This window comes from Coptis chinensis, chromosome 2 (assembly GCF_015680905.1).
Source record: "Coptis chinensis isolate HL-2020 chromosome 2, ASM1568090v1, whole genome shotgun sequence".
Classification (NCBI taxonomy): Eukaryota; Viridiplantae; Streptophyta; class Magnoliopsida; order Ranunculales; family Ranunculaceae; genus Coptis; species Coptis chinensis.
In genome coordinates this window covers 68,228,959-68,249,657 of record NC_141457.1, presented here as the reverse complement: position 1 = coordinate 68,249,657, position 20,699 = coordinate 68,228,959, and the positions used below count along the sequence as shown (strand labels likewise).

Here is a 20,699-nt window from a genome sequence, read left to right as displayed (position 1 = left end):
ATCCCGATTACAATAGAATTTAATGTGGTCATAGAAATAAGCAAGTAAGTTGTGGTGAATATGACTCGTCATCACTTACCGATGAGATGACGCATCATCCTAATGCGAGGATCCCGGTGGCCGGAACCGGTGTCCATAGGTCTCGTGCCCAACACATCTTGAAAAGACTGTTCAGGTATGACTATAGGAGATGTCATCACAATAACTCTTTGAACAGTCCACAAAATCCTGGAATGACCGCCTGAAAATTGGAAATTTCCGCGTTCACGAAAACGGAGCGCTAGGTAGGTGTAGAAGATCGGGTCGCTCTTTTGTAAATGCGACATATGTTATGGGCTGGTGGTGCTTTGGTATGAGGGCGGGTCGCGCTCAGTATGGGGGAGGTCGCGCTCTGACAAAATTCTTCAAAAAAAAGTAAAAAACAGCGGTAGCCTCGACAAAGCGGCGCTAAATGTTTTGAAACGGAGTTTAGATGAAAAAGAAAGTAAAACTTGGAGTGGATGGTGAGGGATGATGGTGGAATGTATTGTGGTTTGTTAGTGTAGAAAGAAGGGAGTTTAAATAGGTTATGAGCTTCCAAAACGAATCGGGAAGTTCCCTATTTGTTTGAAGGCAATTTCCGGAAATAAGAAAATTCCCAAAACCGAAAACGGAAACAAGCCATTTTCATGATTTCCTAAAATCACGGTATCTTTCATCTTTGGATTTAGAATAGTAACTTCTAAACTCTCCTAGATTTCATGCTACCACCACACAAGTCATAGATATGCCGATGTCATCGGCCAAATTATCAACCTTTCCTCCAAGACAACGTAACATATATATGATCATATAACGACTTATGCTCGGTCTAAATATTTCCACCCCCAAACAAGTCGGGAAGGTGGGATAAATGATAAAACAAGCAGTACTTGAAAATAACCAATTATATTAAAGACAAAATAAAATATAAATCCAAACAACATTAAATAAACACATTACTATTTAAATTTAACTACTGAATTAAAATCCTTCTAATAAAACGAAATATGAAATAACAAATAACTCCAGTGGGGTGAACACCTAGTTTTGTGATGACGATGGACCTTGAGATGGAGATTGGCTCTGGGATGGAGAATGGCTTGAACCATCTGTCCTTCGGCGACGACGCTCATGCCTGTCGGACTCGGCTGAAACAGAGTCCTCCACGGGTGGCATGCGTCGTAGCATCTCTATTCGGAACAAGCGTTGGGCTTCCATCTCGAGCATCGAAGTAATCGCGATAACGGGTTTTTGTTCTTTGGTGGATAGTCTCCATGTTATACAAGATATCGTCCAGAACCCCTTCGAGCATTTCAAATCTCCTCTGAAGGTTCCCTTGCTTCTTTTGAACTACTATCTGTCTATTTCGGATATCTCCACAAATACCATAAACGCACCGCAAGGCAGTTTGCAACACTTGCATGCGTTCTACATTAGAATTACACTTCTCTAATGCATCTTCATCCATCCATGTCATATCTTCCCTTTCATCCTCCGACTCATCCATTTTTTCTTCAGACAACGGCCAAGTCTCTTGGATGCAATCCGTATAGATACTTGCATTAGAATGCAATTTGATCTTAATAAGAGCAGATCTTGCAACAGCTCTAAAGGAGAGCATGATCTTAGTGATCAATACGGGAAGAGGCGCTAAACTCTTCCCCACTCCTCGAATCACATTAAACATTAAATCAAGGATGCAGAAATTATACTTCTTTGTTTGCAAAATCCAGAGAACATGCAGACATTGAAGGCCGATATCACTGACTTTGTCTTTCAGGGCGTTCCTACCAATCCACCGAAGCTACTGACCCGATTGATTGGTTCGTGGTGGTCCGGCGGGACGAATGGGATGTCGGATTGTATTCACCCTCCACGATAGTATCCTTCATCAAAGCGGGAACTCCAAAGATACCGGGGTTCCCGAATTGTCGTTACTAGGTTGCTTTCAAAGCGTAATTCCTAACAGTTGACTAACAACCGCCGTTAGCATTTCTCTCGCGTTCCTCCTAACTTTATGAAAATCCTATCCCCTTCCAATTCGCTTTTTATAAAACTGTTCTACCAAATCATAGTGATAGAACTCCTCGGTTGAGTACCACAGTCCGCTCCAATGTCTCTTGAACATCTCCGCGATCATAAAATGGCGTGAACCGCCGGAAGCAAACGCGTTTTCGGCAAAATTCTACGTCGTAAGCGCCATTGAAATTTCTTAGACTACTAATGGTTTGTAGATCGTGGGGGAGGCGAAGTTTGAAGAAAACTACTAAAACGGCGTTGGTGGTGGTGGTGGTGGTGGTGGTGGAAACTGTAATTGGTGGGTGTTTTTGAAGTTGGGTTGGTGGTGATGATTGGTTAGAGAAGATTTAAGGTGGATTTGATTTCCTTGTTGTAGGTGTAGTTAGGTTTTCTTCCCCTCTCTATAATTTTTATTTTTTTAATTTTTTTATTTTGGTTTCCAAACTTGTAACCGGCGGTTTGGGGTTGAAGTGGAAACACTGTGCGTGTGGGTTGGGAAGGAAGGAGATGCGCAACGTGCGTGCGGTTTGGGCCCAAGCCCAGTTTGAATTGCGAAATTTTCCGATTTTTCACGCAATTTCAAACTCAATTTGCTGCTTCGTTACTGGCCTGATTTTGGCGAATGAGTTATGGAAATGATCAGTAGAGAATTTCCAATCCAATGATCCATAAAACACTTAATTCCAACCATGGGTGACGTATAAGAGGATGGAAGAACGCCTCGAAGTGCGTGTGTGACGTAAGTTATGCGAACGAAGAAAATCTAAGTTTAGATTACGTCAACCCAATTGAACTAATGGGCCTAAACAAAACCAATGGAAAGTTCGAGCAATCCTGATGGAAAGATCGACTGCCCACCCCCAAACAAATTTTTAAACACAAAATTTGTTTTACAACGTCGGTCGTTTAAAAGTCGATTCCCAAGACTTGTTGGATTGCTATTTCTATGATTTTAAGAATTTTAATTTTAATTTTATTTGTTTATTATAAGAAACACGAAAAAACAATAAATACATAATTCACTCCATAGAGGAACATGACTCAAAAACCGAGAAAACATGCAAAAGTGGAAAACGTGAATTATGTGAACTGTGGACTTAGGATCCGGTACTTACAGCCACACACTCCATAGGGAGGGCCGGTTACCTAAATGGTGTACTTATCGAGTATATGGAAATGAAAGTAAGTACACCAAATGACAAGGGTCAGATCCTCATAGGCGTGGTCTTGTAAAAGGACTTCCCTACATCGGGGGGACGAAGTTCGTGAAAATGTTTTAACCGTTGACCATTAACTTGAAAGGTACTTGTTGTCATTTGGATTTACCAAGGTGATTGCCCGTAAGGGGTGACTTCAAGAATAACTAGAAAAGGGCTAGACCAACGGGTTTTAGTTTGCTGGGAAAACATGTAGACCGGAGTTGTAAAGCAAAACATTTTGACCGACCACAAACTCTTTGGCGCTAAAGATATGCTTATCATGAACACGTTTCATCTTTTTTATAATCCGAGAGATCGCATTTAATCGCCACGGATTTATTCAAGCTCATTCAATTGCAACTTGCGTTTGACACCTGCCTCATCAATATTGAAGTTAAGGCTTTTATAGCCCACGAGCGCGGTGCTCTAATTCAATCCGGGCAAATGACATGGTTTCCCAAATACAAGTCTAAAGGGAGACATACCTATAGGAGTTTTGAAAGCAGTTCTATACGCCCATAAGGCATCCGATAGACGCTTTGACCAGTCTTTCCTATCAGGGTTTACAGTTGTTTCTAAAATCTTTTTGATTTCCCTATTAGAAACTTCTACTTGTCCGCTAGTTTGTGGATGATAAGGAGTTGTTACTTTGTGTGTAACTCCATACTTTTTCACTAGGGATGCAACAACTCTGTTGCAAAAATGTGTTCCACCATCACTAATGATGGCTTAAGGAATGCCAAACAGATAGAAAATATATGTTTTGATAAAAAATACAACGGTCTTATGGTCATTGCTACGGCAAGCTAGGGCCTCTATCCATTTTGACACGTAGTCTACGGCAACTAGAATATAAATGAAACCGTGGGAAACCGGGAAAGGACCCATGAAATCAATGCCCCAAACGTCGAAAATTTCAACTATCAAGATTGGATTTAATGGCATCATATTACACTTCGTGATTCGCCCAAGTTGTTGGCAACGAATACACGTCTTGCAATGCACTTGGGCATCCTTAAAAAGGGTAGGCCAATAAAATCCACATTGCAGAACTTTAGCGGCTGTTTTCATCACACTAAAATGTCCACCATACTCTTTGTCATGGCAGAACGATAGAACTTCATTATATTCCCACTGGGGAATACAACGACGAATAATCTGATCCGCACAATACTTAAAAAGGTAGGGCTCATCCCAAAGAGTATAACTTAACTCGCCAAAAACTTTTTACGTTCATTCCTTGACCAATTATAAGGCATAACATCAGCCGCTAGATAATTTACAATGTCAAGATACCATGGTCTTTGAAAAAATGGCATCTGGATGCTCATCGGGGAAAAGAGTCCGGTATGGACTCAGAATCAGTCTGATCGTCGTTTGTGAGTCTAGATAAGTGGTCGGCAACTACGTTTTCGACCCCTCTTTTGTCCTTTATTTCTAATGTGAACTCTTGTAGGAGAAGGATCCATCGGATTAATCTCTGCTTAGCATCCTTCTTTGCAAGAAGGTACTTAAGGGATGCATGGTCCGTGTAAACTAAAGTTTTAGAACCAACCAAATAAGGACGAAACTTATCTAAATCATAAATGACGGCTAAGAATTCTTTTTTTGTAGTTGAATAATTTCGTTGAGCATCGTTTAATGTTTTACTAGCATAATAAATGACCGTGGACTTATTATCTAGTTTTTGTCCCAAAGATCGCACTAACCGCATAGTCACTAGCATCACACATGAGTTCGAAGGTTTAGACCAATCGAGGTGTATAATTGGTGCAGAGGAGGTTAGAGGCTTTTAAAGTTTACCAAAAGCCTGTTTTGATTAAAATTAAAATCAAAGATTGCATCTTTCAAAAAGCAGATTAGTTAAAGGGCTAGCTATTTTCGAGAAGTCTTTAATAAATCGCCTATAAAACCTGCATGGCCTAGAAAGGCTCTAATATCACGGACGGTCCGTGGTTTAGGTAAAGTCGCTATCTTATCTAGTTTGGCCTTATCTACTTCGATGCCATCACTAGATACAATGTGACCTAGTACTATGCCCTTTTTCACCATGAAATGACACTTTTCCCGGTTTAAAAGCGAGGCTCTTTTCTTTTCACACCTTGTCAAAACCTTAGGCGGGTTAGACAAAACAAATCGTGAAGGAGTCTCCATAGATAGAAAAAATCATCCATGAAAACTTCCATAAAAGCTCTACCATGTCACTAAATATATGAAGCATACACATTTGGAAGGTTCGGGAGCATTACAAAGACCAAAAGGCATTCTGTTTATAGGCATACGTTCCAAAGGGACATGTGAAGGTAGTCTTTTCTTGGTCATCAATATCAATAATAATCTGAAAATAGCCTGAGTAGCCATCCAGAAAACAATAAAAAGCATGACCAGCTAGGCGTTCGAGCATTTGATCTATAAAGGGTAAAGGAAAGTGATCATTTCGTGTCATAGCATTTAAACGTCTGTAATCAATACAGATCCTCTATTTCATAGGACCTTGTGTGACAACATAGTCACCCTTTCCGTTACGAACCATGGTAACTCCTGATTTCTTAGGAACTGCATGAATGGGGCTTACCCATTCGCTATCAGAGATGGGGTATATGATACCCGCATCGAGTAATCGTAAGACTTCTTCCCTAACCACCTCTTTCATGGCAGGGTTCAAGCGACGCCGAGGTTCGCGAGAAGTCTTCGAAGTTATCCTCCAAATGGATACGATGAGTGCAAACATTAGGGTCAATTCCCTTAATGTCAGCAAGGGACCAACCAATCGCAGACCGATGTTCCCTAATCACCCGGATTAAACGTGTCTCTTCATCCTTAGATAACAGAGAAGATATAATTACCGGATGATTACCATCCGGATCAAGTTGTATATATTTTAACTCTGGGGGAAGGGGTTTAAGCACTGGGGTGGGAGGAAAATCAATAGATGTTTTCGTGGGTGGTCCTCATTTTGCATAATGAATACTTGCTTAGGTAGCAAGTCTTCATACTCAATATGTGGAGCAACCGAAATGTCTACAATTGGTGTGGACTCAAGGATGGTGTTGACTTCCTCTAAGTAGGAGTCATTTACAAAATCTGACTTTCCAAAAGAAAGGAATTTGTACATATTGTTTTCGTGAAACGTGTTGTTAAAATAATCTTGAGCTAAGCTCTCGATCATGCTAACCTCCCCATCTATAGAGCGAATCCGTAACTGTTTTATCATTTTAAAACATTTACCTCAACCGTGAGAGATGGCCAAAAGATAAGGACATCTTACCATCGCGCAATTAATAAGTCGTTGGCGGTTGCTAAAAAAAGGGCTTCTAAGATGATCGGTCTGAGAGTCATTAGCGACTTACGTATCGAGGATAACAAAATCCGCAGGATAGTAGAAATCTGAACCTTAACAAGCACGTTTTCCACTACACCCTTAGGATACTTAATAGACTGTCCGCTAATTGCAACGCGTTATTTTTGTAGGTTGCATTTCTGTAGACCTATTTGTTTATACAAGTAATACGGGGAGTAAGTTAACACTCGCCCCCAGGTCTAATAAAGCGGTCGTCGTGTGGGAATCTCCTAAGGTGCATTTTACAGTAGGACGACCAGGGTCTTTGTACTTAACAATTCCATTATTTTCGGATAAAGTTGGGAATTGTTCAGTTAAAAAGGCGTCTTTAGGTATGTTGGTCTTACGCCTAGTAGTGCACAACTCTTTAAAAAACTTAGCGTGATTAGGTAGCTTTTTAATAGCTTCGAGAAAAGGAAGGTTTATCGTTAGATTTTTGAAAACGTTCATAATCTCCTCGAAGTTGGTATCCCCGGCAGTAGCGCCATTTGATAAAAGATAAAGATTGAATAAATACCTACGAAATGAACGATGAACTCAAAACGTAAGTAAACTAAACTAATCTTATGATGCTCATATTTATCAAAATTTTCTCTACTCTCAATCCTATGAGATATAGTGGAGTAGAAAGTTCGTTCCACTCCTAGTGCTCTAGCATGGAATGTTTTCTAATCTAATTAGTCGGTCTTAAGTGAATGAGAGCTTTACGAAGGTGATATGCTACGATACTTACTGAATTTGATTACTTGATTTTAACTACGAATACTATGGAAATATGATTGTGCTTGAATCTAGATAAAGGATTAGAGGGGAATTGAATCCACTTCAAATCCAACTTAATAGCCTAACATAGATTCTTTTATCTCGATTCTTACGTTCTTACGGCAAGAAATTCGAGTTCTAATCCCTAGTGTTCATGGCATTTCTACCGAGTACTAACTAGCATGTGAGGTCGCCCACCCATTCTCATGGCGAATCACGACCTTCTAGATTGGAATAGATTCTACAATGTTTCTACACTATACCACTAAGTTTTCATCAAGGCTTCATCAACCCCTCTAATGGAGGTTTTAGCATTGAGTCATCAAACCATCATTTCCCATTTTATTATAACTACACATCATATTAAAATTCTAACTTAACTAAATTAACTAACAATGGTTCAATCTATTTAAACTACGGAATGATAAGCAACAAGAATTAAAATCAGATCTATAAATTGAAATAACATAATTCGAAATTGAGAAAACAACTATTTTATTTATCTAATCAATCAAGACCAATGATTCAAAGACTTAATCTAAAACAAGAATTGAAAAAGGAACTAAAGCTTAATTTAATTAATGAAAACAGATCTAGAAGTATCTATATTAATTTAGGTCTAACTAGCTACCATTAACAAAGAACTAAACTTTTGTTTTTATACTTTCAGATCCAAAAATCGTGCATGGGCTTGGAGCCATGTTTTGGGCCAGAGAATCAGGCCCAAAACCCAATTCTTTCAGTCCAAAAAGGCCTCTTCAGCTGTAGTTAGCTTCCACAGACTTTTCGTCCACTTCTGCTCCTCTGATTGGGTCAAGCCTTAGACCATTGGAAAGCTCTTTCCGAGCCGATCGTTTTGACATAAGGTAGGCCCGATTCCGAGGTCTGAGTCCAAAGATACAACTTTCGGAAGTTCTGCTAACTTGTGTGTTGTTTCAGCCCGTGTCGACTTTTCAGCTTTTGACCGAGCTTTAGGAAGGCTTTATCTTCTTGAATCTTGGCCTTTAATCATGGAACTCCTTAGTAACTGACCTTTTCTCCTTTATCTCACTAAAGTGGCACATTTCTGCACATAATGGACTTTGAAGCCTGAAATGCATAAAAACACGTAATCAGTGTTAACTCTTAATTATTACTCACATAATTGGTTCAAAAGTATAACTGTTAAAGGGTTAAAACTACAGTTTTGGGCTCTTATCAGCTAGGGAGGTTACCACCTATAGAATCTCCACAAATTACTAGCTTCTTCTTTAGAAAATGTTGGAGACCACCATTAAAGGAGAGAGAGCTTTTCTTTGTTGGGATGATCAATATGTGAGGGGTGGGGGGCCTATTTATAGAGCTCTCCCACCTCCTCAATATTGGATAGGATAGAGTCTTATACTCATCTAATATCAGATAAGATAGAGTCATATACTCATCTAATATCAGATAGGATAGAGTCCTACACTCATCCTAATACCTGGTGGTTATCCTTATCTTGGTGGTTTATCCTTATCTTGGTGGGCGATTATCCAGCCTTATTTCCAACATGTTTCCTAGCTGAAATTGTAAATTTGGGCAAAATGCAAGTCTATCAAGGACTTGACATTATTACGAATAAGATCACTGAAGAAGAGCAATGTGGAATCCCGCATCATCTCTTAGGGGTGTTAGACCCTAATGCTGATTTCAGTGTCTCTGACTTTTGTTTCCTAGCTTCTCGCACCATTGAACTGATCTTGGAACGTGGCCAACTCCTAATTGTTGTCGGGGGTTCTAATACACACATAGAAGCATTGGTGGATGATGAAAAGCTTGGGTTCCGTTCTAAGTATGATTGTTGCTTTATTTGAATGGACGTCTCCTTGGAAGTTTTGGACTCGTATGTTTCAAAGCAGGTAGAGCAAATGGTGGATGATGGATTAGTCGACGAGGTAAGAAATATGTTTGAACTAGAGGCTGACTATAATAGTGGCATTAGACGCTCAATCGGTGCCCCAGAGATGGATCACTACATAAGATTGGAGTCTAGTGTTGATGTAGAAACTCGCATAGAGCTACTAAAATAATGACATGTGTATGTAACCTCTTTTCTCTTCTCAATAAAATTCAATTATCAAAAAATAAAAAATAAAATAAAAATCTAATTTTACATCTGAGTGTCTTCCTACTAATTATTTTAGTGTTCCTACTTAAAATAACAGATTTTGGGTTTAATCTCCCTCACCAAAAAATTGTTACACAAAAACCCTCCGAAAGCGAACAAATGCATAAAACCTCCCTATTATTTAAAACATAACATCAAAGCCAAAACAGACCAAAATACCCCTGTGAAAACTAGGCTGACGTCATTAATTTTAACTTATAATTTCGGCTTAAAGACAAATAGGGATGACGTCATCCTATGTAAATTTGTATTTACATATAACAATATAAAATTACACAATCTTCTTAACCTATTTAAATTTAAATTTTCACATATTTTTTTTTTCATAGGAAATTTAAATTTACATACATAGTATTTTTACATATTAAAATTTAAATTTACATATGTAAATTTAAGTTTTCATATGAAAATGTAAATTTACATATGACAATATAAAATTACAGAGTCTTCTTAACCTATTTAAATTTAAATTTACATATATTCTGTGAGGAAAATTTTCAAACCCAAAAGTTACAATGTAAATTTAAGTTTTTATAACTCCAATAACTATGCAAATATAGTTTTTACATATATATATATATATATATATATATATATATATATATATATATATATATATGACTATGTAAAAATACATTTACATATAGTCGGGAAAATTTCAATCCCAAAAGGGTAAAAAAGAAAATAAGGTAAAATGGTAAATAAAAACAGACCAGATTTTATCTCTTTTTTTGGAAAACAGGGAGGTTATTTAACGAGACCTAAATAATAGGGAGGTTATATGATATGGGCCGATGGAAGGGAGTTTATACTCAACTGAGTTAGAACCAAGGGGCTGAGCCTCATTTCCTGCTTACAATAATGAGAACTAGAACGTAGACCCGTGCATACGCACCGGTTCTTTTAAAAATTTGCTCAACAATCATAACAAATCGTGATTCCTGTTTTCGTCGCTAACCTGTTTTAATTTCCTAACAAATTATTTTAATCAAGTCTTAAAAACCCGTTTTAATTTATTAACAAATTGTTTTAATTAAGTTTTAAAAACTCGTGTTTTTTTAATTGGGGGAGGAATCCCATTTTAATTTGGAAATAAAGAGTTTTTATGCTACTATTTGAGTTTTGGTTTTAAAAAGAAAGAAGATTCCCGTTTGAAGTTGGATTCTAAAAGGAAAAGAGTTTCCCATTTTAAGTTAACTATTAAGTTGATGACGTGGAATTTTAATAGAGCTCGAAAAATACCCCTTGTGGGAGCTTTAATATTAAGACTAGCTTGTAGACCCGTGCATACACACCGACTCTTTTGAAAATATTTAGATTTTTTTTAGAATACTAGGACTACCATTTTAGTCGCTAACCTGTTTTAATTTTCTAACAAATTATTTTAATTAAGTTTTAAAAACCCGTTTTTTTCAATTGGGAGAGAGATCATGTTTTAATAGAAGAATAATTTCCGTTTTAATTAAATATGCTAGATTTTCCCTTTTCAATAGGGTAGGAATTCCCATTTTAATAGGAGAATGATTCTCGCTTTAATCAGAAGCGCTAGAATTTGTTTTAATAGGAAAGGAATTCCCGTTATAATAGAAGATGAATTCCCGTTGTAAAAAAGGATTCCTGTTTTTCAAATATGAGAGAAATTCCTGTTTTAATAGGAAATGATGTGGAATTTTAATAGAGCTCGAAAAATACCCCTTGTGGGAGCTTTAATATTAAGATATAGATATAGATATATACTCATAGTTAAAGATTTCAGAGTTATCGAAATTCCAAAATTTTCATAAACCGGAATTCCATAGGGCATTCGGGTATACTTTGAGCATATTTTGAAATTCTCAATATTTCGACCCTTAACATATAATTCCAATTTTTTCAAAAGCCAACGGCCGCATTTTGAGATTCCGTTCAAAATCACGAACTATGTATATACCACAGTCTAAATAATAATGTTGGAATTGATGTGCTGGTTGAGGTTTGGTGAGAATTTGAATAAATAGCTAATTGTAAGTAAGAGCATCTCTAGGTGGTGGTAGCATACTCTTCAAATTTGAAGAATGCTACCACAGAATCTGATAGCAAATTTCGACCAACTCTAGGTGGTCGCAAATTAAATCGGGTCGCAAAATTCATTGGGGGACTGCTGCGACATTAATATTGGGGGCGCCAAGGTATCCCGTCGGCGTGGTGATAATCTTGAAACATGCTAGTACTAATGTCGCGTGCTATGTTTTATTTAATGTCGCGCGACAGTCGGACTTCTGTCATTTTACAATTTTTTTTTCAACTCAGTCACTCTAGTTAGTAGGAAAAAAATGAGTTCCGACGACGAATCCGTCTATAATAACCAAACACGATGGAGTGGTGGCGGTGAGGAAGAAGAAAACAGTGCATACGTTTGGGATAATCCCAGTGGTGATCTAGATGATGAACCAACCACTTCCGGAGCTGGAAATCAAGGAGCTGAGGCTGACGATCCATTGCTACTTCAATATCAGCAAGTCGATTTTGAATTTCCTGCGGATGCTATTGATTTCAGCCATCTTAGGCCGGTGTCTAAGAGGTTTCATGATAGGCATGTCTCAAGAGTTGTTCTTGAACAACAGGTATGTATTTTAATTTCATAAATTAGTAGTAGTAGTAGTTAATTTTAGTAGTTCAATACATATATTTTTATTTTTATTTTTTTAATTTTAGTTTCATTTTGCGTACATCAGAGATGTGTTATGTATCGGGTTCGGTGTACTCCACGTGCGCTTAGGACGTGGTGGGATGATATTAAGAAAGTCGGTGCACTTGACCATGTTAGAGATGCAATTTTAGCGACTCCCTTTGCTCATCTAGTTGACATCCCTTACAATAAGACTGACATTCAGGGAGTTATTAATGGTTTAGTTGAGAGATGGTGGGATAGTACACATACTTTTCACTTCCCTCAGGGAGAGTTGGGCTTCACTCCATTAGATTTTTGTATGATATCTGGTTTGAGTATAGGATTAGGTAATCCGTTGAGATGTAGCACTGAATTCCAGAGTTGTGCCCAAATGATGACTTTCTTCCCTTGTTTGACCGAGGAGGCATATGACAGTGCTGGTGTTAGGATTTCTGGTATTAAGGCTGCATACATTACACTGTTGACTACTGATTCAGGATTGCAGTTTTTGATAGATTATTTGTCACTTGATTCAGATGATGGTCAAACACATGTTGATGAGTATGTAAGAGCTTTACGTATGTATTTGATGGGTGTCTTCTTTTTTCCTTCCGCCATTCCACGATTAACTTGGGATTTCTAGCTAACTTTGAGCACTTGCATGAGTAGGGCAGTATTGATTTTGGTGGAGCCATATACTATCATTTGTTGCGTTGTTTAGATAGGGCTTCTCGTGGTGGTGTTGTCAGTAGTCCCCAGATGGGAGGGTTTGTCATTCTCTTAGAGGTATGGTTTTATGAGTATTTCCGTGCTGCAAATCCTATCCTCACAGAGTATACCGATGAGAGGCCTAGGCTCAAGGCTTGGCACGGACCTTGTCGAGCTCGTCTGACCAGTGAGATCAGTCATAACATAACTTCTGTCCGAACCCAGATCGAGCTTAGCACACAGGCTTCTATTGTTTGGAGGCCTTGGAGGACATCTGTGCACATCGGCGCGAATGACTATAGATATGCATTGTTCAGTTCTCATAGGAGGATGGTATTCACTTGTGGGAGTGATATGGAGTGGTATTTAGGGGATAGATGTTACAGACAGCTCACACCATATTTTGGTATCCCTCCTGATCCGCCTACCCATGTATTAGAGGCTAAGGACATGACCTTAGAGCAAGTCATCGAGGGTAACGTGCATTGGACTTGGCTACAGGCTTCTGACCTAGTTACATTGCAGACTTATGAGCAGTACTACCGTTACTGGTTTAGGGTGTCTATTGGTCATTTGCTCCCAGCTGTAGGTCGTACAGGCAACATTCATACGGTTAGCAATTTGGGTGTCGACGTGAATTCAGATTAGCCCGGCCCGTCCACAATCGACGCGTTTCAACCTAGACACATGCACATTTGTTCCAAAGACCAGATCCCCTCGGTCGAGTGGCCTTGGGTTTTCAGTTTGAGCGATCCGAGTGGCGCGGACGATTTACCGACCCATTTCTTCTATTGATGCCACTTTCGCGTCGATGACGGTTAGAGCCCCGACCTTGGACATCTATCTCGGTAATTATTTTTATTGGTTTTGTTTTATTATTTTGGTTTATTATGAAAATGTCATAAATTATTAATGAATAATTATTTCGGGATGACCTACGATGAGATATGAGACAAGCATTCGTGTAAATGATGGCTTGGACTCCTCGGTATTCGCTTCTGATGTTGGGGAGAGAGAGACTTCTTTCCTGTGCTCATATGGATTATGGCGATTTGCAATGCAGATTGATGAGTTCTGAGGCTCGATTGATCGCACTGGGGTGAGTTCATCACGGCATGGATGACGGAGAGTTCAAAGACAAGCGATCGAGGAGGAGTTCACGGCAGAGGAGGCGTATGTAGGATAGTCTAGGAGGTTGTTGTATGACGATTATTATTATGTTGTGTGATTTAGAATTGTTCATTTGATCATTTTGATATGTTGTGTGATTATTATTATGTTGTGTGATTTAGAATTTACTTCCTTTGATTTAGCAAATGAATTACAATTTTTATTAATAGAACGACAACTAATACATGATTGCAAAAACATAAAATAAAAATAAATAAATAAAAGATAACTATTACATATCACCCTTATTACATACTACTAGAGTTACTCTAATTATCAAGCCAGTCATCATTTTCTTCATTATTGGCTTCTTCGTTGTTGGAAGCTTCATTTGTACTACTTCCTCTAGCCTTTTTTTTTTTTTTTCATATTTAGCTACAATTGCATCTTGTTTTAGCTCTAAAACCCTTCGCAAACGAGGATTGACATTGTCGAGTGACATTGCCAACAACCTAGTCTCATTTTCCTCCTCTTTAACACGGAGTTTTTCTTGCTTCAAAAATAACTTTTTTTGTGTCTTCTCTTGCTTCAATTTCATCATACTTTGAAATTGCTCATTTTGAATCTCTTCTTTATTTCTTGACTTTCTTTAAAAGCTTCAAGAAAATCATCCATATTTTTAGCGATGGATGCAACATTACCCTCAACAACGAGAAGCAACTTTCTTGTTCTTCTCAATTTCTTTGCTCTACTTCCTACCGGTGACCTCTCCAAAAACCCTTCGGTGCTGCTAGGATCGTTACTCGAAAGTACAGATGAAGGTGAAGGGGTAGAGTAAAGGCGTTGAAGGGTTGGGGTTGAGGGTGAAGAATCGAAACCTTCAACATCTCGGATCTTGCTTTCTTCTTTGGTCTTGGAGCAAGCGTTTACGGATTAAATCGAAGGCGAGTTCTTTGCCACTTTGGCGTATTTTTACTAGATTATAACAATCTTACCATATCCATGGTTTTCAAAGTAGTAGCCGCGATAAGTTGTTCTTTGCGTCACGAAAGCTACGTTTATTAAAAAAAAAAAAAAAAAAAAAAATCAATATCAAGTAGTATATAAAATGAAGTATAAATTAAGCGAAGTATAAAGCGAATCTTACAATGTCTTCACGTCCCCACCCACTTGGAGGTTGTTCTTCAAGCTTTCTTAGTATAGCATGATATTTGTTGAAGAAGCGGTAAAATAATGCCTAACGCGTTGTGAGACTCCCTTCCACTTACGATTGCGGTCAAAACCTTGAATTTGATTCATTCTAGCCATAATTAGTTCCCAATAAACTTGACCCGATTGATCATTCCCTACTATAGGATCTTTCCAATCTCAATCCATGCTCTAGTAAGAGCAATATTTTCTTCATTTGTCCAACTTGGACCCCTTCCTTGTTTTGGTTGTAACATTGAGAGTGTTGTTATGTGCGAAAGGTTGAGAGTGTTGTGTGTGAAATGGTTGAGAGTGTTGTGTGAAAAAAATGAAGAAGGAGATGAGTGTAGATATAGGAGGTAGAAATCCGGCCGTTTTTGCCGTTGGAGCACGTGACATTAGAGTGGCGGCGCCCGATAGTAGTGGTGGCGGCGGCGGTTAATGTATGGCGCTTTGGTTAATGGTCAAAGTCAAAAAAAAAAAGCGACATTACTATTGTCGCTCCGCATCCGCATTCAAATTGCCAAATTTGCGAACAAGAATGCGAACAAACAGGTGATGCGACCGCGAATGCGACCACTTAGAGTTGGAATTCCGGGAAATTCCGACGCATTTCTTCAAATTTGAAGAATGCGACCACGGATACGTCCACCTAGAGATGCTCTAACTATGTAAAAGAAAAAATATATATATTAATTGATTTTTTAACTTATTGGAGAAAATTTACTGAATTTGGAAATGAAAATTAGCCATCATCATGACGATGGTGGACAGGTGGTGGTCGTGAGGGGGGGAGGGATAATTGGTAAAGTCTAAGTTTGGGGCCTGGTGAGCTTATAGAAACGTGTCGTGAATCACTCTTTATTAATTTGGTAAGGTTTTTTTTTTCGATAATTATTGGTAAGTTATTTCTATTGATACTATTTAGATTACCAAAAAAAAACAAATAAAATAAAAAAAGTTATTTCTATTTATTTGTTTCTACTTATGGTCATTATCTCCTTACATGGCAAGTTTGGCAACCTCATAATTCTGGCATTGCTAGTTTGTATTTTTTTTCAAAGTTCTCTATATAAACGTAGCCCGACCACACTGATGTATATCTTCACACATTCTTTGATCAACTTCAGTTTTCCCTCTACGCTCTATCTATTATATACTTTAGGTACTTCGTTCTGCATTATCTTCAAATTGCTCTCACGAAACTAACTTGTCATTGTGCTTTTGATTATTTTTTCTCATTTTATGCTATGTCAGTTGAATATGTAACCGTGTTTATGTTACTTGGATATGCTTCAAACTGTTGTTGCATAGGTTGAATCTTTCTAACCACTTCTTAAAATTTTATTTTTCCGGCTCATTTTGGATGTTTCTTTTTTTTCCCGGTGAAACCAAGGTTATACAACCCAAGGCTGCTTCTTAAAATTTTATTTTTCCGGCTCATTTTGATTGTTTACTATACAACCCAAGTCTTCTTCTTCTTTTTTTACGGTGAAACCAAGGTTATATAACTCGCACACAAGTCATCTTCATGGGTTTTGAGGTGTTGCAAAACCTTGGTACATGTTTAGATTGTGTCATGTATTTTTCCGACACTCCACTTAATTCTGGCTAGAGATCTATACTAGCAACTTCCAATTCTGTATGGATCGCTTTAGATTAGACAGGTTACTTTTTCTGGGTTTTAATTTTATTTCGGTACAAGGGTAATATCCTCCGGCCATATATTTGATGTGGACAATGGAGATGTTCAAAACCATATAATACAAGAATGATTCTACTCCGACAAGTTTAATTTTTTATTTTCGGAAAAAAAAAGATCCTATTGGGAGAAGCTGCTCCCTTACTTCAAACCGTCATGCTCATATAGTTATCTCGAATTATCGATATAAATTAATGGTCTGAATTTAGGGAGGCCCTTAAAGGAGTCTAAAAATAAAATACAGGATCACCACAACTAACAAGCACCAAAATTTGTTTACAAATTGAATGGGCCCATTCATTTGGTTGTAATTTTAGAAATAAGCTGATTTTTTGGGAACGGACGATCTATAGAGTGAGATGGTCGTAATTACAAATAAATACTCGAATATAATTTTTTAGGGGTGTCAACTATCTTTGTTCAAGAATATATGAGTCCTCCGATCCTGACCATTTCTTAAATACTGGATATATTTAAAGTGTGCTAACGAGCATGCATGTTTCAAATGTATCCAAGTCCTTAGATCATGAGTTAAATTGTGAATTACTAAATAACGTGCAATCTTATAAGGTACCATGACCCCATTGATCTGGTGGTAGCGTGGTCGACTATCAACAAGTTGGTCATGCATAAACAACCGAAAAAATAATAATAATCTTATAAGGCATTTGTTTAAATGTATACTATCTTGTTTTAGGATTTTGAATTTATTATTAAGGTTAAAGATATCTTGCCTAGGATTTTTTCATTTTCGGTATCCCTTTGCAATAATATAGAGATATCATCAAGTAGTTTTCCCTTTCATATGTATGTATGTTCCTTACCTGAGTCTAAGTTACATAATTAATTTAGTCTCATACATAGCATTTCTGTCATTGTTTCTTGACAAGCATAATCAAATTATGGCAGGTTTATTCTGTAAGGGCGTTGACTTCAATCAACATGGACATGCGCAATGGATCACAGAACAAAAAACAGGTAGTGTTCATCGTTGGCGCCACTGGAACTGGTAAATCAAAGCTTTCAATCGACCTAGCAAAGTGTTTCCGAGCTGAAATTGTAAATTCGGACAAAATGCAAGTCTATCAAGGACTTGACATTATTACGAATAAGGTCACTGAAGAAGAGCAATGTGGAATCCCGCATCATCTCTTAGGGGTGTTGGACCCTAATGCTGATTTCAGTGTCTCTGACTTTTGTTTCCTAGCTTCTCGCACCATTGAACTGATCTTGGAACGTGGCCGACTCCCGATTGTTGTCGGGGGTTCTAATACATACATAGAAGCATTGGTGGATGATGAAAAGTTTGGGTTCCGTTCTAAGTATGATTGTTGCTTTATTTGGATGGACGTCTCCTTGGAAGTTTTGGACTCGTACGTTTCAAAGCGAGTTGATCAAATGGTGGACGCTGGATTAGTCGACGAGGTAAGAAATATGTTTGAACCAGAGGCAGACTATAATAGTGGCATTAGACGCTCAATCGGTGCCCCAGAGATGGATCACTACATAAGATTGGAGTCTAGTGTTGATGAAGAAACTCGCAAAGAGCTACTAAAGGCTGCGATTGATGAGATCAAGAGCAATACATATAAGCTTGCATGTCGGCAATTTGAAAAGATCGAACGTCTACACAACCTACCGTGCTGGAACATACACCGCATTGATGCTACTGAAGTGTTTCTTAAGGAAGGAAGAGAAACCGCTGAGTTGTGGAAGTTGATTGTGGTGAAGCCAAGCACCAAAATAGTGGAGAAATTCCTTTATGGCCGTGATGTAGCTTCTACATATACCAGTGTCCAGTGCTACCACCTCCACTGCATTCAACGTACTGCCGCGGGAATATATAGGAGCCACTGTTAATATGTAATAGCTAATTATTCGAAAATTGCGTGCAGTCAATTGAACTTCATAGGGGTACCAGAGTCTTTTAAGACCGGATCGGAATAATGTAGGATAATATCTAGGTGATGTTTGTAGGGCCTGTTTTTTATTTATGGAGAAGATTCCAAACTTTCTTCCCAGATTCGGAAGTGTAATTTCATGCCTTAAACATCACTTTATAATGGAGAATTAATTTTTCATTTAATTTTTCTATTTATAGTTTTTAGTCCAAACACAATCACGAGACAGGGGACACGTCGGTTGAATGAGGGACACCTATATTAAACGTGTCAAAACTCAAAACACTGGTCGAATTCGTTTTCTTCTTTCGCGGCGTTTTTCTTGGATTCTTGTAATGGCTGTGCTTCCTCCTCAAGTCAACCAGTGGGATTTAGATACTTTCTCTTCTATTCAGCTTTGGGAGCAGAAAAGTGGAGCCGACGACGAGAAGGGACATTACTTGTTTAGCATTGGGCAGACTTTATATTCTCGCTATAATTACCACAACCTGCCCATGATATTATAAGAGATCAGGCTTTCATTGACTTAGGTTTCAAAGGGTACCCCTTCACTTGGAATAACAAAAGATTAGCCCCAGACAACATCCAAAAGAGATTAGATAGAGCTCTTACTAATATTGATTGGAACATGATCTTTCCTGATTCTATCCTCTATCATCTTCAATCCATTCAATCTGACCATTGTCCCCTTCTTCTGAATACTCATCCAGCTAGTCATTTACAACCAAAACCTTTCAAATTCCTTTCCATGTGGTTAGAACACCCTACTTATTTTCATATTATAGACAAGGCTTGGTCAAGAGTTAATTGCATACCAAATTTTGGAGAATCCCATGTTTTAGTCTCTCATCTCACTTCTGTAAAAAAAAAGCTCTTAGGTGTTGGAATAAGACTACTTTTGGTAATATTCATGTGCAGATGAACATTATGCATCAAAGGATTGATTATCTTAATAGTTTGTTACCTAATAAATACAACTCTTATCTTCAAAATAAAGCTCTTAATCAGCTGGATCACCTGTTAACTTGTGAAGAGCTCTTGTGGAAACAGAAATCTAGGGATAAGGAAATCCCTGAAGGTGATAGGAATACCAAGTACTTTCACATTAAAACTTTGAGGCATAGAAGATACAATAAAATTGAATGGTTGAAAACTTCAAATGATACTTGGATTTCTAATCCAAATGATATAGGAAACACTCTTGTAAATCATTTTTCTAATATTCTTAATGTTAATAATCCTGTTAATACTAACCATATTACTTCCCTCTTTCCTGCTTCTTTTTCTATTGAACATAATTTGGACTTACTTAGGCTGTCACTCTGAAGAAGTAAAAAAAGGTTATGTTCAAGATTGGGGGTCTCAAATCCCGGGACTGATGGGTTTTCTCGCCTCTTTTATCAATCTTCTTGGGACTTGCTTGGTGGGGATGTGACTAATATGGTTGAGTTATTCTTCTCTCAAGGCCATTCACGCAAACATCTTAATCGGACTAATATTGTCCTCATTCCTAAATGTCCTAATCCAACTTCTTGTACTCGATTTTAGACCAATCGGGTTTGTGTAACATCTCTTACAAGGTGATATCCAAACCTGGCGGCAACAGGACTTAAAACTATTATATAGGGCCTTGTATATCTCCTTATCGGTCCGCTTTTGTTCCTAATAGGCGGATCATCGATAACATCATCCTTGCTCATGAGATTATGCACACTATCAAACATAAAAAAGGAAAGTCTGGCCTGATGGCTATTAAGCTTGACATGTCTAAAGCCTTTGACAAGGTCAATTGGAACACCCTCTTATCTATCCTCACTTCTCTTGGGCTTAACCATAACTCGGTCAACCTTGTCAACCAATGCATCTATTCTCCTTAGTTTTCTGTTATTCTCAATGGTACACCTCATGGTTTCTTTAAGTCCTGTAGAGGGCTCAGACAAGGTGACCCTT

General features: G+C 38.0%; 2 pseudogenes; both read left to right on the top strand.

Moving 5' to 3' along the window:
• Window positions 1-9,392, top strand: part of LOC147517370 (adenylate isopentenyltransferase 3, chloroplastic-like) — a 33,957-nt pseudogene extending 24,565 nt beyond the window's left edge.
• An 8,398-nt stretch (window positions 9,393-17,790) lies between these two features.
• LOC147517369 (adenylate isopentenyltransferase 3, chloroplastic pseudogene) lies at window positions 17,791-18,873 on the top strand (annotated as a pseudogene).
• Window positions 18,874-20,699: the final 1,826 nt, after the last annotated feature.